Source organism: Equus caballus, chromosome 16, assembly GCF_041296265.1.
Source record: "Equus caballus isolate H_3958 breed thoroughbred chromosome 16, TB-T2T, whole genome shotgun sequence".
NCBI classification, from domain to species: domain Eukaryota; kingdom Metazoa; phylum Chordata; class Mammalia; order Perissodactyla; family Equidae; genus Equus; species Equus caballus.
This window is the reverse complement of record NC_091699.1, coordinates 65,345,602-65,363,944: the sequence shown is the minus strand read 5'-3', so window position 1 is coordinate 65,363,944 and position 18,343 is coordinate 65,345,602. Positions and strand designations below refer to the sequence as shown.

The following is an 18,343-nucleotide window of genomic DNA, read 5'->3' as shown; positions in this document are numbered from 1 at the left end:
CCAAATTTGCAGATGTGTTTCCTGTAAAAGCAGATTACCAAGTTTGGAAAGAATATTTAAATCATTAGAATTCTGTTCAGGAAGCAAGGTTTTCAGATAGTATCCTTTTGTTCCTGAGCTGAACAAAAATCCTAACCCTTGTAGTTTCATCATCAAAGTACCAAAATCAAATGTTTTTGCTGTCTAAGGAGTTAACCTTGTAGATATAGATCTACAGGCCAAAGCCTTTTTTAACTAAATAGACAAAACAAAACAACATCAACTCTAACCCATATATACTATTTCTATTGGGAGAGAATTCAAATGAGGGAAAATAAACTTAGAAGGAGCATCTTCTTTTGAGTGTCACCTCCTTTTAAATACACTTCGGGGGTAAAGTGCATATGAGCAAAATCATTTCCACAGAAAGTCTCTCAGACACCTTGACTTCTGTAAGAAGCAGTGGTGGCTTTGACATTATTAAATGTAGCTTCAAAACTCTACCGTAATTTTTCAAACATAACCTCGTGACTTTAGGGAAAAAAACTTTAAAAAGTGAAATTCAAGGCTCATAATTCGCAAGTACATAGAGCATGAAAGACTGGCCACGTAGGATCCCTTTGCTCATAGCTTCTACTCTCCAGAAGTAAGCCTTGTAAACAAATTTGTATGTTATTATCCAGTCAACTTTTCATGCATGCAAAAGTATATATGTGTGTGTGTGTAAATCTGTGTATTTTTAACATATATACAAGATCACTCTACAAATATTGTATTGCAATTTGCTTTATTTTTCCCCAATAGTAAAATGTCTGGATGTCACCACATGTGACCCACATATAGATCTGTCAGGGTTTTTTTTAACACTTCACAGTATACGATTATATAAATGCACCAAAAGGTATTTAACTTAGTTCCTATCCATAGTCCTTTAAGTTGCTTTTAATACTTGCACATAAGCTCAATACTGTAATATTGATCACTTGTGAGAAAATATCTGTAGGATAAATTGCTGGTCTGAAAGGTATATGTGCTTTAAAATTTAATATGTGTTATTGTCATATTGCGCTTAAGTGAGAGTGTTTATTTCCCCATGGTCTCAATTAAGACTGGGTGATGTCAAGTTTCAAATATTTGGTTAATGTGATAAATAGTGAATGGTATCCTATTGATGTTTTACTTTTATTTCTCTGAACCCTAGAGAAGTTGAGTTGCTTTTCATATGTTTATTGGCTATTTTATTTTCCTTTTCTTTGAACTCCAAGTTCATTTGCTTTGCTCGTTTATCTTTTGGGGTATTGATCTTTTCTTATTTTTCAAAGATATTATTACAATTTGTAAGTTAACATTGTTGTAAATAATCTAGATATTTTCTCTGCATACCTTGAATTTAATTTTATGGCATTTATCAGACAGAATTTTGGTATTTAGTGTTATGTATTTAGTATTTATCAGTTTTTCCTGATAGGGCAAACTTTTTCTGTAAAGAGCCAAACAGCAAATATTTTCAGTTTTGTGAGCCATATGGTCTCTGTCACACCTAGTCAATTCTGTGGTTGTAGTGTGAAAGCAGCCATAGATTAGTGCATTAGTGCATAGAAAGCAACATTGCTGATTAATGATGTTGAGCATCTTTTCATCTACCTGTTGGCCATTTGTATGTCTCCTTTGGAAAAATGTCTATTCAGTTCTTCTGTCCCTTTTTTAAATCATTCTTTGTTTTTTCTTTGATATTGAGTTGTATGAGTTCTTAATATATTTTAGATATTAATCCCATATCAGATATATGATTTTCAAATATTTCTTCCCATTCCATAAATTGCCTCTTATTTTTTGGATGATTTCCTTTCCTGTGCAGAAGCTTATTAGTTTGATGTAGTCTCACTGGTTTATTTTTGCTTTTGTTGCCTTTACTTTTGATGTCAAATCCAAAAAATCGTTGCCAAGACCATGTCAAGAAGCTCACTCCCTGTTTTCTTCTGGAATGTTATGGTTTCATGTCTTATGTTCAAGTCTTTAATTCATTTTTAGTTGATTTTTGTGCATGGTATAAGATAGGGATCCAGTTTTATTCTCTTGCATTTGGCTATCCACTTTTCCCAACATTATTACAGACTTTTCTCCATTTTATATTCTTGCCTCCTGTGTTGTAAATTAATTGACCATATATACTTGAGTTTATTTCTGGGCTTTTTATTCTGTTTCATTGATCTGTGTGTCTGTTTTTATAATACCATACTGTTTTGATTACTGTAGTTTTGTAGTATAGTTTGAAATCAGGAAGAGTATGTCTCCAGCTTTGTTCTTCTTTCTCAAGATTGCTTGGGCTATTTGGGCTCTTTTGTGGTTCCCTACAAATTTTAAGATTGTTTTTTCTGTATCTGTAAAAAATGAAATTTCCTTTTTAAGATTTTATTTTTCCTTTTTCTCCCAAAGCCCCTCTGGTACATAGTTGTGTATTTTTAGTTGTGGGTCCTTCTAGTTGTGGCATGTGGGATGCCGCCTCAGCATGGCTTGATGAGTGGTGCCGTGTCTGCACCCAGGATTCGAACTGGCGAAACCCTGGGCCACCGAAGCAGAGTGACTGAACTTAATCACTCAGCCTCAGGGCCAGCCCCTGAAATTTTAGTAGGAATTGCATTGAATCTGTAGATTGCTTTGAGTAGTATGGACCTATTAACAATATTAATTCTTCCAATCCAAGATCACAGAATATCTTTCCATTTATTTTTATCTTCAGTTTCTTTCACCCCTGGTTAAATTTATTCCTAGGTATTTCAGTCATTTTGAGGAAATTGTAAATGGAATTGTTTTCTTAATTTATGTTTCTGACAGTTTATTGTTAATATATAGAAATCCAACTGATGTTTGTTTCTTGATTTTGTGTCCTGCAACTTTACTGAATTTGTTTATTAGTTCTACAGTTTGTTTTTGGTGGAATCTTTGGGATTTCCTATATATGTCATGTCATCTGCAAATAGTTTTACTACTTTCTTTCCAACTTGGATGCCTTTTATTTCTTTTTCTTGCCTGATTTCTCTGGCTAGGACTTCTAGTACTGTGTTGAATGAAAGTTGCAAGAGTAAGCATCCTTGTCTTATTCCTGATCTTAGAGGAAAAGCTTTCAGCTTTCCACTGTTGAGTATGATGTTAGCTGTGGGCTAATTATAAATGGTTTTTGTTATGTTGAGGTATGTTCCCTCCATACCTAGCTTGCCGAGAGTTTTTATCATGAATGGATGTTGAATTTTGTCAAAGGTTTTTTCTGCATCTAATGAGATGATCCTATGATTTGAATCTTTATTTTGTTAATGTTGTGTATCATATTGATTAATTTGTAGATGTTGAACCATCCTTCCATCCTTGGAATAAATCACACTTGATCATGGTTTATGATCCTTTTAATGTATTGTTTAGTTGAGTTTGCTAATATTTTGTTGAAGACTTTTTCATCTGTGTTCATCAGGGATATTGGCCTGTAATTTTCTTTTCTTGTAATGTCCTTGTCTGGTTTTCATATCAAGATAATGCTGCCCTTGTAAAATGAGTTTGGAAATGATCCCTCGTCTTCTATATTTTGGAAGAGTTTGAGAAGGATTGGTAGTAATTCTTCTTGAATGTTTGGTAGACTTCACCATTGAAGCCATCTGGTCTTGGACTTTTCTTTTTTGGAAGGTTTTTGATTACTGATTCAATCTCCTTATAAATAATTGGTTTGCTCAGATTTATTTTTCTTCATAATTCACTTTTGGTAGGTTGACTGTTTCTAGGAATTTATCCATTTCTTCTAGATTGTTAAGTTTTTGGTGTATCATTGTTCATAGTGGTCTCTTAGGATCCTTTCTATTTGTGTGGTATCAGTTGTAATAGCTCCTCTTTCATTTCTAATTTTATTTATTTGAGTCCTATTTATTTTTTTCTTGGTAAGTCTAGCTAAAAGTTTGTCTATTTGGTTTACCTTTTCAGAAAACCAGCTCTTAGTTTCATTGATGTTTTCTATTGTCTTTTTAGTCTCTACTTCATTTATTTCTGCTTTGATCTTTATTATTTCTTTCCTTCTGCTTACTTCTGGCTTAGTTTGTTCTTCTTTTTCTAGTTCCTTGAGGTGAAAAGTTAGATTGTTTATTTAAGCTTTCTTTTTTCTTAATGTAGGCATTTATCTCTATGAGCATCCCTCTTATAACTGCTTTTGCTGCATCTCATAAGCTTTGGTGTGTTGTATTTCCATCTTCATTTGTCTCAACATATTTTTTGATTCCTCATTTGACTTTTTCTTTGACCCATGATTTGTTCAGTAGCATGTTGTTTAATCAAGAATTCTTTTATGTCTTTTGAGTCCCTTAGTAGAGTATTAAAATTTCCTCCATATATGTACTGTACATTTCTTAAATATTTTATTTGGCTTCTAAATATTTTTGTTATTATAGTTATGAATTTTTTATTATATTTCTTTTTGTTCACTTTGGTAAATAGAAAAGTAATCTATTTTGTGTACTAATGTTATTGATTTTAAATTTTAAAACATCCTTTAATTATTCAAAATCACTGTTGAAGTTTGAAAGATATTCATCATTAAAAAGAAGATAAAAACATCAATTTCCTCTTATTCAAAGATTACTCCATTTAACGTCTAATAGTATATCTTTCCAGATCTTTATCTGTATCTTTATCTATCTATATCTACACATGCACACACATATATATCATATATGTGTATGCATGTGTTATCTTTCACTAAAATGAGATCACACAGTACATGCCAGTTTTAAACTGTTTTCAGCTAATGATCTCCACTTTCCCATGTCAATAAATTTTGTATCTTCTCTAATCAAATTTTCTCAACTGTCCAAAAAGTGTTCTTTGCAGGTGGTTTAGCCAAATAAGGAAACAATCAATGACCACATATTATATCTGGTTAGTGTGTCCTTTAAGTCTCTTTTAATCTAGCACAGTCTTTCTTTTCTTCCTCGTGTTCTTGATTAGCTCTCTTGTAGGGTGTCCCACTTTTGAGAAATTTAAAGTTGAGTCTTCATGGTGCTAATAATCCTTCTTCAATTCCATATATGAAATAATTTCATAACCAACTATCTTTCTCAATTCTCTTATTATTTCCAATATATTATTTAATTGATTCTCAAGTTTCCCAGGCCATCAAAATAATCTCATTTTCCACTTCATTTCAAATATTTATATTTCACAATCCATTTTCTTGCCCAATTGTAATGGAGTGTATTCTTTGACTTATTCTTTATCTTAGTTAAAATGCCACTGTGAAGTGTTTGGTTTTTATAAAACAGGTGTAAATGCTGAATGTAATCAAAGTTCTTTTGAGAAAATATTAAGATTTTTTTATTTCTTTTATCAATTTTATTTTATTAATATATTTGTAATTAATTATATTTTAGTTAATGTCATTAATATATTTCTTAAGGTGAAACCATTCTACAATGAACTTCTTTTGGTCATGATATAACTTTCTTAAAACTATAGTTCTTGATTATATTTGTTAATATTTTGTTTATTATTATGACATCAGTCTTTATTAATAAAATTATTAAACATTATCCTCTTTTGTGTGTACTATTTTTGTCATATTTTAATAGCAGAATTATAAGGGCTTCAAAAAAATAATTTGGGAGGATTCCTTTTCTTAAATTCTGGAACATTTTTAAATATCATTACATGTATCTATTTTTGAAGATTTAAAAGGATTCAAATATGAAACCATCAAAGAGAGAAATGTTTAATAATGTATGGAGTTTTTATATGACCCTGATTGTAGTGAAATTTGAGAAATACTTGTCTGAAATTTCACTTAATTAAGTCTTTCTTTTCCTGGGTCCTTAGCTATACCAGTCATTGACTCTTCATTTTATGAAATTGAGGACCTTGAGTTCAATGAAAAAAAATCAACTAGCATTAAACAAATATTCTTGAGCATTAAATATATATAGAATATTCTTTTAGGTGTTGTTGGAAATGGGGGGAAGGGAAAAAGAAATAATCTAGTTGTGAAGGTAATTATTATAGTTTAGGATGATTTGATTAAAATCTACAGCTGAAAGATGTTAAATGTTTAGCAATTATATAACATTGAAAATGACAAGGTATTCATGAATATTTAAGGGTGGGAAGAACAAAGACATAAACATAAGCTTAAAGAATGGATGTTGTTTATGGGTTAAAGAAAAAGGAAGAGTGCACTTTAGGTAAAAATGACACAAAATGTATGGAGAGGTGTCAAGTTATTTCAAGGGGCAAAGAGGCAAATAGCTTACATTAAGTGAAATGTTTGTGTTAGGAAGTAGAAGAAAGATTTGGTTGGAAAGGTCAATTAAAGTACAACTTTTATTAGTCAAATCTGGCACACTTTTCTACACATTTTTATTAGCTTGATGGTTCCAATGCTATTGTCTAGAACTTAGGTTTATTTTGGAAAACGTAAAACAGAAAGGCTAAATTATGTTACTGATAAGTGTGAAAAAGTCATAATTTCCAGTGGAGTAATGGATGAATCAATCATGAATGGAAAAAAATTTTAGATTTCACTGCATCATGAAAATGTTATTATGCCAAGCCTCTGTACATAATCATTTTATGTCTATGGAAATAGTTTAGGGAGTAATGTTCATCATTCAAGTAGAGCATCTGAAAGCTGGGAGAGAACATTTCTTGATGTCTAAGATCCTTGTCTCCTAAGCACAAGAGTGGCTTAGTGATGATTCTGGTGGTGATTCTGGAATCTTTTGCAATCCAAAAGTGTGCATATGACCTGTCTTTTGGCATGTGGTTTTATATTATTTTACTATGGACCTTTAAAAAGAAAGAATTACTCAAGGAATAATGCATTACATTTTTAGAACCACAGGCACAGCATTTTGAACACAAGACTGACCCAGCTGCTAAGAGAAGAAGTTCCAATCATACATGACCCTCAATGTGTCCTTAGATAGTACTTAGAATTTCTTTGTCACTGCATCACCAGTAAACCAGAATTTGCCACTTCCTTTGTAAAGATGTTGATAACATTACACTTTTAATAATTGTTTAACATTTTAAATATAATTAAATAGAAACACAATGCTAAGTATCCAATCTATTAAAACCTCATTTTCTATGGATTATCTCTAGAGAAAGCAAGTATGCAGCTAAAATAAAATCCATGTCAAACTTTCTAGAAAATGGCAAGTTACCAGGGTAACACAATCATACAGAGATAGGGTAAATCGTTTATTTTATAAATGTTGCCAGGGCAACAGAAACTACTAAGAAATCACTGAAGGATTGAAGATAAGGGAACAGCTAGTCTGTGGAACTATTTGTTCTTTCATAGTACATTGGAATAAAATGTCCATTCATATCTAAAACCTTAACAAATATGTGAAGTATGTGGGTATTCATTAAACAAATAGTCATGAATGGTTCAAATATTGAGAGTATTTCTAAATATAGAAAAAATTATTCTCTATTTCTTGCCTCTCAGAATGTCACTGGAACACTTTATTTTGCTTTAAAGATTAATCTTTGCTAAGTTAGTCCTGGAAAGCCTAGTTATTCCTATGTAAGTGCTATGTCTACAATTCAGTATCATGGTTAATGGTGTTGACTAGCTTGGGTTTTGTTGGGCAACCAATTAGGATATACCAGAGCAGGGGGATGTGCATGTGTTTTGTGTGTGTGTGTCTGTATGTATGCTTTAAAAGTATGTTTTAAAAGAAGATTTATATTATTTTAGTGTCAGTAACTAATATAAGAAATTATACAATTTAGAATAATATTTTTCAAAATGCTAGCATAAATACCAGTAAAGTGCCTTCAAACTTTTCTATTGCCTAAGAGGAATATTTACCAAGGGTAGAACTTAAATTTACATTTTCTCGCTGTTTTAATACAATTTGTTTTCCTCTTGATCAGACTCCCTATCGGAAAATAAATACTTATAGTATATTCAGCTATGGGTAGCACTTGAAGTATGTGCAAAGTATAGAAGTAGTAGAGGGAGTTATTATTGTGCCAGAGAGTAAAAGAATGAGGACAGGCTTCACAGAGGAGGTGACTCCTGAACTTGGTTTTGAAAAATAAAGGAGTTTTTCAGTCAGACAAGTATTGGATGTCAGGCAGGAATGGTGTTCTAAGCCAAGCAAACAGTAGGTTATAGCCAAGACTTTGGTTTATACACCACATGTTACATCTGGTGAACATGTGAGAGAGGGCAGAGTAGTTCCGTAGGCTACCACGTGCCTCTAACACTGAGGCATAAGCATGGTATTTGTGTGCCCTTCAACATTATGTCTCAGAAAGTGTTACTTAATCATGAATTAAGGTTCATGTTCCCCCATCCCATTCAACATGACATCTTCTCCTAGAGATCTGCCCACATCTCTGGGCAAAGCTTCTTCACTAACACCCAAAGTGCCCCTTCACAAACTCTCCACTCAGAATTGAGCATAGCGTGCAGGCATGTGTGTGATCTCACTGGGGTGTCATGAAATAATCATTACAGCCTCTGCAGTGAGCTAACTTAGGTCCGGTTCTCTGAGTGCCCCAGCTGAAAGTGGGGTCCCTACCCTCCTCAGAACCCCGAGAATGCTTAGTGTCTCACCATTTGACTATTATCATATACTTCATTGTTAAACTCTTCAAACAATAAAGTAAGAGGATTAACACTAAGAAAAAATACCAGAACTTAAATGTCTACATGAGGTCTGGGTTTTTTGTTTGTTTGTTTGTTTTCTGCAATGGAATCACCTTGGGAGACATTTTCCAATGATGTCATCTTAGAATAGGAAATTTTTAAAATTTTCTCTTTGGGAATAATTTTCAGAGTTAGTTTATTAATCATATAAGAAAAACGAGTTAATCAGGTTATATTCACATCGTAGATAGATAGACGGATGAACGGGTGGCTGGATGATGTACGCGTGCATGCATGGGTGGATGGATAGATAGATGAATAGACAGAGAGATGGACGGGTAGATATCCTGGGATATGTGACCAGTTCTTCCTCAACTAGAGGATAATTTTATTATTTGAGAACTTATTACATATAATTCACAGTATCTCTCCCTTTTCATTTTATTCCTTACACAGAGTAGGTACTAAATAAATATTTGTTGATATGCTACACTTGATAGGCTATTTCTGAATTGGCAAATTTTGAGACACTACAAGCTTCCAGTTGCTGTTAGACAAGGATACTGACATAGGTTTCTGAGAAAGGCAAAGGTGTGCATCTTCTTTGAACCTAAGCTCAACATATAAGGGAAATTGGTGCTGATATCAAATTTGTCTTTATAAATTTGAGAGTTAAATCTTGTCATTGCCAATTAGTAGGTTTGTTAAAAACGACTTAGGAAAAGTTCTGTTTTGTTCATAATGTATTCTAATTGCTTTTCAGCACCTTCTTTTCCTTGCTAAAAATCTGAAAAGTTAGTAACTCTACTTATTAGGACAAGCAGCAACCCTTGTTTCACTACAGTGAAGGAAAATACTCTTCTCAGATTGAATAAAAGAAGCAACGTGGAAAAATTGTGCAGTGTGACATCTGAAAAAGTTTAGTTCTTTTACTTCCTGTGTGACCTAATTTTCTACCCACAAACCTCTTCTTTTTTTTGATATAGATATTCATTTGAATAAAAAAGAGCTATCCACCCACTTCAGACCCAGAGAACATAAGTGACAAGGATTTCTACCTCCCCTGCTCTTAGAAAGGAGCTGAGGTTACTTAAAATTAAAGACACACCACGGGGCTGGCCCCATGGCCAAGTGGTTAAAATTCCATGTGCTCTGCCATAGCAGTCGCAGTTTATGGGTTAGGATCCCAAGCGTGGACCTACTCCACTCCTCAGCCATGCTGTGGAGGCATCCCACATAGAAAATAGAGGAAGATTGGCACAGATGTTAGCTCAAGGCTAATCTTCCTCAAGCAAAAAAAGAGGAAGATTGGTGGGTGGACCCCAGGGCCGAGTGGTTGGGTTCACCTGCTCTGCTTCCTCGGCCAGGGGTTCGCCAGTTTGGATCCTGGGTGTGGACCCAGAACCACTCATCAAGCCATGCTGAAGCAGTGTGCCACATAGAAGAACTAGAAGGACCTACAACTAGAATACAACTATGTACTGAGGGACTTTGGGGAGAAAAAAATAGTAATAATTAAAAAACAAAAAGGAAGATTGGCAATGGATGTTAGCTCAGGGTGAATCTTCCTCACCAAAAAATTTTTTTTAATTAAATTAAATTAAAGACACACTAAAAAAGACAGCTGAATTAAGGAAAAGGAGCCAAAGTCATATAGCAGAAGAAATAAATTTGTTAAAAATTTAGGCTATGGGTAGTTTACTACAATGGAGCATTAAAATTTTGTCTTGAGTTTTCAGAAGCCAAAGCCAAAATGGTTAAAAAGAAAAAATTGGTTATATTGTTTAATTTTTCTCTGATGCAAGGAAACATATCAGATGGCCAAGAGAGGGGTTTTTTTTCCTGCCACTATATTCTAGAAAAACAAATTATAATGGTATAATGTTATTTCCCAGCCTAATGTCATAGATAGCAGTTATACATGTAGAGAGAAACATTTCTCTTATGGTCATTTCTTTTGTTAACTCACAATAAAAACCAAGCAAATTTTAACTTTCAATTTAGTGATGAAATATCTAAAGCAGTTAAACTAATATTTTTCAGATATATAAGTTTCTCATCACCTAGGTTGATATAACAATGCCACTTAGTAAATCTAATTGGTTAGCATTAAGCTTATTTGCTCTTTCAGATTGCCTTAGTCTCAGGCAGGATTTTATGAAAATTATACCATCTGACTTATCATCCAGATAAAGGCTATTTTCCCTCCTCTTTGAAGGGAGCTGCAAGATTGTCTGCAGTTCGTGCCAGAATTCTAAAGAATGCCTTTCAGAAGAGCCTGAACACGTACTCAAGTGAGATCCTGTAGTTCTGTGCCTTTGAGTATTTGAGAGACAAATTTCACCTAAAACATTGATGGTAGGTGTGAGACCAACTGAGCATCATCACTCAGTGGCTCATGAGTATTCATGATTTTTAGCAATATGACTAGAGCCTAACGTGTTGCCATGATAAATCAGATGTAATATGTACTCACTGGTAGTAAAATGAACCAATAGAATAGAATTATTTAGTATGGACTATGAGAATTTTAAAGAATATCTGCATAAATTGATGATTTGGCTCTTGATATAGCAAATGCCAGGCCATTGTATCTTACAGTAATTACTCAATAAGTTCAACTGACTCTGAAAGCTGTGCTTGAGAAGTGGCATGAAACTATACCATCAGCGAAGAAGAGAGAACTTGCCTTCCTGCTGACCTTGCCAGGAAGTCTTGCAAATAGTTCAGTTGGCATCATACTGTTTATGTGTAATATTTTTAAAAATTAGTAAGCTACTTGTCCCTTTTTACAGCACTTAACATAAATATAACTTCATTACACATAATGGAAGCTAGGAACAAACTGGAGAAATTGAAAGCAAATTTCAAAAAAGAAGATTAATCCTTATCCATGTTAAAAAGAGTATTGTGTTTTTGGTCTTTTAATTCTCATTTAGCACAAAGGAAATCAGCCTAATTATCAACTTGAGTTTTGAACAGTAATCTTAAAACTTTTACTCAGAAGACAGACCTTTTATCAAAGAGTTATCCTTAAAAGATTTTTAATCAATATATTTTAGAGCCATTTCTGCATAACAATGTTGTATATTAAAAATCAATTCTTACTTTCCTTTAAAGCCTTTTATCTCTTCAGTCTTGTATCTCAAGTATTTTCAATCAATGCTGAAAAATCATTATGATGCTAAGTTTGTGTTCCATGCTACATGTATAAGTCCTTAGATTCTAATGTCATGCTCTAAAATTATTTCTCTATAACTTTCTGAGATGCATATATGGAATTTATTTTAAGGAAATAATTTATATTTTACCTGGCATGGACAGATGTATTTATGGATGGACGGATACAATGTACACATTTCTGCTCACATATTGTTATCTCCACTGCAGATATTACTTAGCCAAAACACTGACATATACATATAATACAAATATATGTTTACACAAGGATGTTCAAAGCCACATTAAAATGATGCGAAAAAAAAGACTGAACACTCGTGAGCTTCACAGTATAAATTAGAATGAGAGGAGAAGGAATGAAAGCTGTGAAGGAGATGAAATAGAAAAATTGAGGAAGAGGAAGAGAAAGGATATGGAGGCTGCATGGGTCAAATCTGACTCCAGCAGATTTTAGCTTAGATGGCGAGGTAGAAGATGATGTCTAAGAGAAGAAATACGTTCAAGATCAGGGAAATGGAGTTGCTTTTGGGTATGTTGAGTTTGTGGAACCAGATAAAGATTCTCAATATGTAGCATGAAATACAGTTTTGGCATATAAAAATGGTGGTGATAGACTTGGGAGTCCTTCATGCCTATTGGAGAGAATAAATGGGATTTCTAGAATCCATTTATTTTTCACTAATAAGTACCATGCTTGATCTATGTAATAGCTTTCAGACTTCGGAATATGAAGTAATATGTATACGATGACATTATATTAGGTGTAGTCGTCTTATATGCACTAAATCAAGTGTTTGCTTACACCCCTTGCAAGCAAGGTTATTTAGCAACCTAGTTATACTTTTGCTTACCCTTATAATTTTAAGACTAATTGTGCATTATATTACATATGCCTTTTTGAATTAAGCAAAGTATATGCACCTGATGTTTCCACTTAGGGAACTGACTACAGAGATAAACTGGAAAATAGGAATAGTTATTTTCAATTAGGAGAAATATTAGAGGCCGTTTAATCCAACACCTATTGAAGTTTAGGAGTTGATATAAAGGTTTCAGAAATTGTCATGTATGTTCATGCAAAACCATTTCATTCCAATCCTGTGTAACATTTTGGGAAGATATTTTTTCATTAAATCTGTTTTCCTCTCTAGCCATCAATTCAGTGAGAGCAAGAGCAACAAAATTTGGAAAACACAGTAGCAAACTCCTGCCTAGTTCAAACGAAGGAAGCAATCAGCTCCTTTGTCAAGCCCATAGGAACATTCTGAGAGGCCTCTGTGAATTTAGATTTATCTCATTTTCAGTCAGTGTGAATGTAGGAACTCCATAATCCCTAAATGATTACCACTGGAGGGTTCCCACCACTTGTCAAATAGGATGGTCTCTTCATGTCCCAAAGATTTTTCATTTCTTTTGCTTTATTGACAACAGTAGGTTATTTCAGGCTTTTCTGGATTATCCCAACATTGGCACTGGGGGTTTTCAACTGTATTTTTCTCTAACATTACTGTTTTCTGTGAGGAAGATTGGCCGAGCTAACCTCTGTTGCCAGTCTTCCTCTATTTTATGTGGGATGCAGCCACAGCATGGCTTAACAAGTGGTGCTAGGTCGGCATTCAGGATCCTAACCTGCAAACCCTCGGCTGCCAAAGCAGAGCACGTGAACTTAACAACTACTCCACCAGGCCAGCCCCTCTAACATTATTGTTGACGCTGGTAATAAGAACCGCTTTTACTGATCATAAAAGTGTGAGCTCAGAGTGACTCAATAATTCCAATGTTTCAAATGGCCAACTTGAAAAGTCTCCTTGGGGGAATGTGAGAACTAAATTATTGAAGAACATCATATTTTCCTGTGGGCTTTTTCCATGCCCTGAGAGTTTTACACATGCTGTTCCTTGGGGTTTTCTCTCCTGACTATTTGACATTTTAAAGAGCAGAAAGTTTACAGTACATTTCTTAAGAATCCTTAACAATATGTCCATCTCTCTAGACAAGTGTTTACAAATGGACTGTGGCTCAAAGATGTAACTTTCCTTCATGTCTTACTCTAAAAGTAAGGTTCAGTCTGAAATTGGCGCGAGTGATGATTCATTGGCAGACCATCAGCAGGAGGGCCCTTCAGTGGAGTATTATCTGTAATACAACAGCATTAAATGTTTCAAATATAAACCTTTAATTTGTACCATCTAATCACTGATATCTGAACCAGTATCTGAGAATTGGTCAATTTTTTTTAATTTTGTAATTCTAACAACAGCAACAACAACCAAACAAGAGACTTAATTCTACACCTGGAACAAACTTCTAATGCAAGAGCGTGTAGCTTGAGTCTTTTCTCTTGAGATGGACTAGAATGTCTTCCCAGTATTTTATGATTCTGATTTGCCATGGTTCAGCAAGACTGCCCTGTTAGTAGCAGTCACCCTTGCTTGTGAAGTTATGGAGACAGTCCCACGTAAATCCGAATGGCCCAAACATTTGATCATGTCTATTTCTATTACACATGGCCAGACATATGATGAGAAATGTTCTGGCTGACATAACTTCTACTTACAACTGTCCTAGAAAATGAAATAAATTGTTACAGCATTGATTTCCCAGCAAAGTCAAAATTATGCAAGAAGGAAAGATACTTGCACTTATATTCCTCTGTTCTCTGATAGATCTTTCTCTCCTTCCTTCTCTCTCCATTCACCTTTGGTCTTGTACAGATTAAATTCGTTCGACAATTGGTAAATCACACCTCACTTTTGTTTAAGGTGTATCTTCTTTTCTCGATTTTGTTAAGTTGAGTAAACTCCAGTGAATGTCAATTAGAGAGCACATACTTGTTTCTTTCATTTTGAATTATTAAACTTCTTCAAAAATTGTGATTTTCAACCTATCTGAAAGTGGTTGGATATTCCTTATATTGCTTTCATTAGAAAACCTATTCATTGCTTGTTCGGGATAAGCCCATGTTTGTACTAAAGGAGGGTTTTACCGCATAAGTCAAACCAAAATTGTGATAGAACACTAAAAATGTAAATGAATCAGAAACATGTGGGTTATATTTCCATAAAAATATATGTGCATTTGAAAATTAAGGAGATTTCTTAGGGGAAGAAAATGTGTTTTAAATTGTATTAATTTCTGGGTATTTAAGAGTCCTCCACAGTCCTTTGCTCTGTCTTCTTATGAGACTCTTGATAATATTGTATATGCTCTCACAAAAGATTAACTTGAATATTATAAAATAATGTTTTTATAGATGAGGGAAGTGAGGCTCAGAGAGGTTAATTGACTTTTCTAATATGACACAAGTTGGTGACAGAGCTGGGACAGGTGTGTTTCAATCCAGTTAACACCAATTCTATGTCATTATATCTGGTTTGATTCTTCATTATATTTTTATATTTCAGGTTATATAATTTAACCCAGAGTAAATCAAGTTGACAGATTAATAAAAAAAATTATGATTGGGTCTTTCTGTACACAGAGTACAAAATATTAGTAAGTTATCTATGTCCATTAAAGCTGATTAGATTAGCATGAGAAGTAAGGTATTTTTAATCTTTTAGCAATCCTATCATTGTATTTTAAGTGGAAAGGAGTTCATATGACTTAGCTAAAAGCTTTGATTTTGACAGGCACATTCATCCAAATAGTATCATAATTTAATTCTTTTTGTCTCAAAATTACATGATGCTGAATGAGATATCTGAGGTCAATATACCTTATTTTTAATCTGCATAATCTTTGGAAATGGCCCACATTAATATCATACGTACTGTAAAGATATTTCAGTTTATCAATTTAATGACACTTTTTGCATTTTAAAACAGATGAATTAGATAAAGCACATAACAAATCTATGAAATTGATAATTGATTGAATAAAAAATTGATTGATTCAAAAAATTGAAATTGATTGAATAAAAAAATTTCATGAAAACCCAATACAAAAAATGTGTCATTTTATTTTCTTTAAGCCTATGTTAACTAAAGTACCATCTGAAACTATATGCTAAAACCTTTCCAATTTTTCTACACATGGGCTAGTTTATTACCAAAGCGTGTAAGAAATTTGAGCATTGTATAATAATTTTTATTTAATTTTTTTTGAAGACCAGACTCTTAACTTTTTTCAGAACACCACATCTTAATTCAAAAAGATCAAAGAGTTCTGAATTAAACCCAAGTTGAATAGTTTCTTCTAAAGTAATGCTATTTTGTCATTTTTGTTCTATTAGTCTATTTTGTAAAGTAATAATTTAAAAACTCATTACAAAGTAAAACCAAAAAAAGATAACCCTTTTTCCTTTTTATATAAGCTCGTATTTTTAAAAAATAATTATTAATAAAAATGGAATATTTTCTACTTGGTTTTTAAGGGTTTTTTCCTAATTAATTTTTAAACTGCTTAGGCAGTTTTGCTTAAAATCCTGCATTAATGCAGTGGCATTCAGAATAATTTGCCAAGCAGAAATTTTAGTATTACAGAAACAAATTTAGTAGATTTCATTGACCTTCTTTTGACTCACTAAAGGTGAAAGATAAAGATGGGCACCAGCCCTCTCCTGGGAGACATAATCAATATTGGATTTGCATGGGGGATTGCAGTCTCTCTTCCAAGAAATCAGAGGTAGGTAAAATAAAGGATTGGAGAAAGAGTTTCTCAGAGAAGAAAGAAGAAGGAATGATGCTTTCATGGGGGGAAAAAGCAGCTGTTGGAACAGTACAACCTCTGATTCAGTTCCTGCAAACTATCACAGCTACCTCATACATCAGTGAATGTAACATCTGCTTAATGCACAGTTGATAGGGTCAATAACTGCTGCAGTTGCTAATCTCAGTTATAATTTTTTTCAACTGTCTCTCTACATTTTCATTGTAATTCCCTGTCTCTTAGTATTTATAACCAGAATATGCAGGTTTTTGATGCAATTTTATTTTAATATAATTGGATGCCTCCATGCAGCATGCTTAGGGAATGCCTCCCAGAACTAGAATCAGGTGCCGGGAATTCTAGATAGCTGCAGTCTTCATCTCCCTGTGACATAGGGCCCCGGCTGCATAGTGCTAAAGCCATTGCCTGTCACAGCTGCACCTGCTTCTTTAAATGCTGTAGATTGCCAACTTTTCTGTCAGTACTTTCAGGAACTTTGTTCCCACATCTTTCACCTAGTGATCTCCCCATTTCTCCCCACTCCCAGATTCTAAGAAAAAATTATGGACTCAATTTGTTTGATTTGATATGATTTTAGAGTTTTAGCCTCCAAACTTCTTAGCAAGCCCAGCTGTTCCACTATTGAGCTCTCTAATTTTCTTTTTTCTTGAGGAAAATTAGCCCTGAGCTAACATCTGTGCCAATCTTCCTCCAGTTTGTATATGGGTCGCCACCTCAGCATGGCTGATGAGTGGTGTAGGTTTGTCCCTGGGATCCCAACCCATGGGCCTGGGCTGCTGAAGCAGAGCACGCTAAGCTTAACCACTACACCATGGGGCCAACCCCTCTAATTTTTTTAATGTACTTAAATAAAAAATGTTCCACCACCTCTAGAGGTCTGATTCATGAATTAAGACATTCATGGCAGTAATAAGATGCAAGATCCTCATTGACTTGCTGAAAATTAGCCACATAGGTTAAAATCAAACCATATGAAAATAGGTAAATGAGACAAAGAAAAAAACAAATTTGGACTGCCATTCACTTTTGCTGATAAGTTTTAGCGTTTGAAATGAAACAGCGTATCTCTTACACCTCTGTGTCTGAGGAGACTCATTCATACTTTGGCTTTTGAAAATTTTGTGGTGTGAGTAAATTAATAAATATGATTATTTGTTTCACAATTTGAGTGTTAAAAGAACGCCAAATTAAGCACTGCTTTTGTTTGTTTGTTTCCAAAAACCATAGTAAATCAAAAACAGCTCTCTATCCTTTTCTGAAATTCTTTCCTCAAATTTTTGCACTCTACCTTCTTGCATACTACCTTCAACCCCAAAATATCTTTAAAAGATCATTTTATCCATCTGAGTCCACAATATAGCTGTACCAAGTAGTATGGGGCAAAATCATCATTTCTTATATGGATAAGTTCTTGGAATACAATTTTTATTTTTAACTTTGATAATTGATTTCCAGATTCATAAAAAGCCCCCCAATGAATGCATGTAAAAGAAATGGTAGTTTTGAAAACCACAGACACATTATGATGAACCATTGAAGTTTCATTATTTTTAAGTTTGAATTTTGTAGAAGTAAGTTTTTAAAAGTTAGGCCTTATGCCAAGACCGCTGGTTATTAATGTTTGTTAAGTCTTTCCTGTGAGGAAACCATGGAATTATAATTAGACTTTTTCGTTTTTTAATCTTACAAAATACCCGCCATATTCAGACTGGGTCACCACATAGAATGTGTAGGTTAGCTGTGTTTGCTAGCCCATTGCTGTTCAAATACTAAAAGCTATCAATTGAATGGTTATTTCTGGGGTGCAGGCAAAAGTCTGAGGAGGAATGACACAGTAAAATATTACCAGTCAATTAACAAGTGCATTGACAGCTGGCA

The 18,343-nt window shown here is 33.7% G+C and overlaps 1 protein-coding gene across 17 annotated transcripts in view; it reads left to right on the top strand.

Annotated features, from left to right (window-relative positions):
* Positions 1 to 18,343, top strand: part of RBMS3 (RNA binding motif single stranded interacting protein 3) — a 1,248,509-nt gene that overhangs the window by 1,148,888 nt on the left and 81,278 nt on the right. The window lies entirely within an intron of this gene.